This window comes from Atta cephalotes, assembly GCF_000143395.1.
Source record: "Atta cephalotes unplaced genomic scaffold scaffold00101, whole genome shotgun sequence".
NCBI classification, from domain to species: Eukaryota; Metazoa; Arthropoda; class Insecta; order Hymenoptera; family Formicidae; genus Atta; species Atta cephalotes.
Window position 1 is genome coordinate 140,237 of NW_012130165.1, and position 4,267 is coordinate 144,503.

Genomic DNA, 4,267 nt, shown 5'->3' on the forward strand with positions numbered 1-4,267 from the left:
CATAAAATAATAAACATAAAAGTCCTTCATCATTTAGCGATATTCATAATAATAATCGAGATCTTAATGTTTGCCAATTGTATTAATGAGAACGCGCCGATAGAAATAATCCGGCCGCTAGAAGTATAGCACGGCTCACTTTTTCAAACATAAGCTGCGCCGGCAACGCGTTGGAGAGGTTGGAGAGGCAAGAGAAAAGCGCGTCGTTGCTTAACGCCCGGCCGCTTACACGGTTCTCGCACTGCATCAAAGGAGTCGCGTTTATGGCTGCTGCGCATATTCGCGATTAAATGTGTAATACTATTAGGTGTACAACTTTGCTTCCGCCGTTTTTTTTCCGAAATTCGAGGCTTTATTGTAAAAAACTGGTTATATATTTATGATTCAAAGTATTGTCCATCGCTGGCCACTACTTTCTCCCATCTTTCGGGTAGCGTACGAATCCCGCGTCGAAAAAACTGATCATCTTTTGAGGCTATTCACGAATCGATCCAATTTTTTACTTCTTCATAAGACCGGAACTGCTGGTCAGCCAGGCCGTGTGCCATTGGTCGAAACAAGTGATAGTCAGAGGGAGCAACGTCTGGAGAATACGGCAGGTGGGATAGGACTTCCCATTTCAACGTTTCCAAGTATGTCTTGACCACTTTCGCAACATGGGGTCGAGCATTGTCATGCTGCAAGATCACTTTATCGTGTCTCTCGTTGTATTGCGGCCGTTTGTCTTTCAATGCTCGGCTCAAACGCATCAATTGCGTTCGATACCGATCGCCTGTGATTGTTTCAGTCGGTTTTAACAGTTCATGATACACTACGCCGAGCTGGTCCCACCAAATACAGAGCATGACCTTGGAGCCGTGAATATTCGGTTTGGCCGTCGACGTGGAAGCATGGCCGGGAACTCTCCATGATTTTCTGCGCTTGGGATTATCGTAATGAACCCATTTTTCGTCCCCAGTGCGATGCAGAAATCCCTTCCGTCTTTGCCTTTCAAGCAGCTGTTCACAAGCAAACAAACGCCGTTCAACATCTCTCGGCTTCAATTCGTACGGCACCCAATTCCCTTGCTTCTGAATCATTCCCATGGCTTTGAGGCGTTTTGAAATGACTTGTTGAGTCACTCCCAATGAGTGCCAATTCTTCTTGATTTTGACACGAGTCTTGCTTAAGTAATGCCTCCAATTCTGCATCTTCGAAAACCTTCTCTCTTCCACCGCTATGCCGATCTTTGACGTCAAAATCACCGTTCTTGAAGCGTTGAAACCACTCACGACACGTTCTTTCACTAATAGCGGCCTCACCATAAGTATTTGAGAGCATTCGATGAGCCTCAGCCGCAGATTTCTTCATATTGAAGCAAAAAATTAAAACCTCCCGCAAATGACGAGAATTTGGCTCGTAAACTGACATTTTCAATCGAGAATAACTTTATGATGCAGACACAAATCGACTAATGTTTCTATGGGGTTATGTTGACAGATGACCAAGTTTTGTATGACGTCTATGATCTATTTATTTCGACCACCACATATCGCTAAAGCCATCTATAGGAAAACGGCGGAAGCAAAGTTGTACACCTAATAACACAAAAATAGAACAAATATAAACCATAATAAACTTCGATGAATAAAAATGTCGAAAGAGAGAAAGCGATGGAAAATTTAATTAATTTCTATCGTAATCTACCGCTTCTCTAAATCTCGAAAGGAAAAAATTTTAAGAAAAAGGTATCCGAAAGAAATAATATCATTCTTCACCATCCTCTATCGTTTCCTGTTAGGGATTTCATCAGAATACGATAAATTATCAATAAAGACATAATGTTTCATCATCAAGTTTTGTTGGAATTTCTATTTCTATATATACTTCAAAAATCACTGAAAATCTGCCATAATTAATAGTGTATTTAAGGTAATAGAAATTCTAAGCTATAATTAACAAAGAAGCTCTTTGTTGTTAATCGTATTAACAATATTTGACATAGCATTGTGCTCTCGAGGTATAATTAATTATCGTAGGCGGTTCGTCGTTATCTATTATAAAATTGGAGAAGAGTTTTTCTATCATATTATTACAAAAAGTGTAGCATATTATGCATAATAAGTATTTCATGTACATCATAATTCTCTAATAAGATATTTATGAAACGAGAACATATAAAGAATTAATCATGAATTAACAGACTTTCACGTTTCGTAGAAAAAGAAACGATAAGGAACGATAAAAGTATTTAATGTTACAAATATGATACAAAAAATATGACACAAAAAAATTGAAGGATCGCTTAGTATATCCTCCAAAAATAGGCAATGTTCAAGAGAGTAACTTCGTCGAAAAATAATCATTACGAGATTTTTAAAAAAGTATTTTAAAGCTTGAAGTCTCTATTTTCGAAGTCGATTAATTAATATCTCGATCTAATTAATTTTTCACAAAGTTATAGGGAATTGTAAATGGATAGCTTTCAAATCTCTAAAAATTTTATATGTATTTTACAAAGTTTCATGACCTGAATTAAAAATTGCAAACAAATTCTGTTTACAACGTTTGAAAGAATGAATATTTACTTTTAATTTGCCTTTTCGTTAAGCATTGTATAATATTTTTTCATCGAGTTATTCAACATTAATTTTGAAACGAAAACGAATTCTTTCACTTCAATGTTGAATCTTGGTAAAAAAAAAAAAATCGGAAGATCGAATTCGCGATTAATTCTCCATTGTTTGTCTCTACTTTCGAGATAGGTTAGAAATATTTCGATCTCTCTGATTAACTTTTTACAAAGTTATAGGAATATACATAGAAAGTCGTCAAATCTAAAAACTTTGTACAGATTTTACCAAGTTCCATGACCTAAATTAAATTTGCTTCTCTGTGGATAGTCTTACGATTTTTTTTTTTACCAAGATTCAACATTGAAGTGAAAGAATTCGCATTAGTGTTGAATAACTTGATGAAAAATTATTATACAATGCTTAACGAAAAGGCAAATTAAAAGTAAAGATTCATTCTTTCAAACGTTGTAAACAGAATTTGTTTGCAATTTTTAATTCAGGTCATGAAACTTTGTAAAATACATATAAAATTTTTAGAGATTTGAAAGCTGTCCATTTATAATTCCCTATAACTTTGTGAAAAATTAATTAGATCGAGATATTAATTAATCGACTTCGAAAATAGAGACTTCAAGCTTTAAAATACTTTTTTAAAAATCTCGTTATGATTATTTTTGATGAAGTTACTCTCTTGAACATTGCCTATTTTTGAAGGATATACTAAGTGATCCTTCAATTTTTTTGTGTATCATATTTGTAACATTAAATACTTTTATCGTTCCTTATCGTTTCTTTTTCCACGAAACGTGAAAGTCTGTTAATTCACGATTAATTCTTTATATGTTCTCCTTTCTTATTAGAGAATTATGAAGTACATGAAATACTTATTATGCATAATATACTACGGTTTTTGTAATAATATGATATAAAAACTCTTCTCCGATTTTATAATAGATCACGACGAACCGCCTACGATAATTAATTATACCTCGAGAGCACAATGCTATGTCAAATATTGTTAATACGATTAATAACAAAGAGCTTTTTTGATAATTATGCGATAGTGAGCTTAGAATTTCTATTACCTTAAACTATTAATTATGGCAGATTTTTAGTGATTTTGAAGTATATATAGAAATAGAAATTTCAACAAAACTTGCAATGAAATATTATGTCTTTATTGATATTTTATCGTATTCCGATGAAATCCCTAACAGGAAACGATAGAGGATAGTGAAGAATGATATTATTTCTTTCGGATACCTTCTTCTTAAAATTTTTTCCTTTCGAGATTTAGAGAAGCGGTAGATTACGATAGAAATTAATTAAATTTTCCATCGCTTTCTCTCTTTCGATATTTTTATTCATCGAAGTTTATTATGGTTTGTATTTGTTCTATTTTTGTGTTAGTATTACACATGTAATCGCGAATATGCGCAGCAGCCATAAACGCGACTCTTTGATGCAGTGCGATGAGAATCGTGTAAGCGGCCGGGCGTTAAGCAACGACGCGCTTCTCTCTTGCCTCTCCAACCTCTCCAACGCGTTGCCGACGCAGCCTATGTTTGAAAAAGTGAGCCGGGTTATACTTCTAGCGGCCGGAATATTTGTATCGGCGCGTTCTCATTAATACAATTGACAAACATTAAAATCTCGATTATTATTATGAATATCGTTAAACGATGAAGGACTTTTATGTTTATTATTTTATG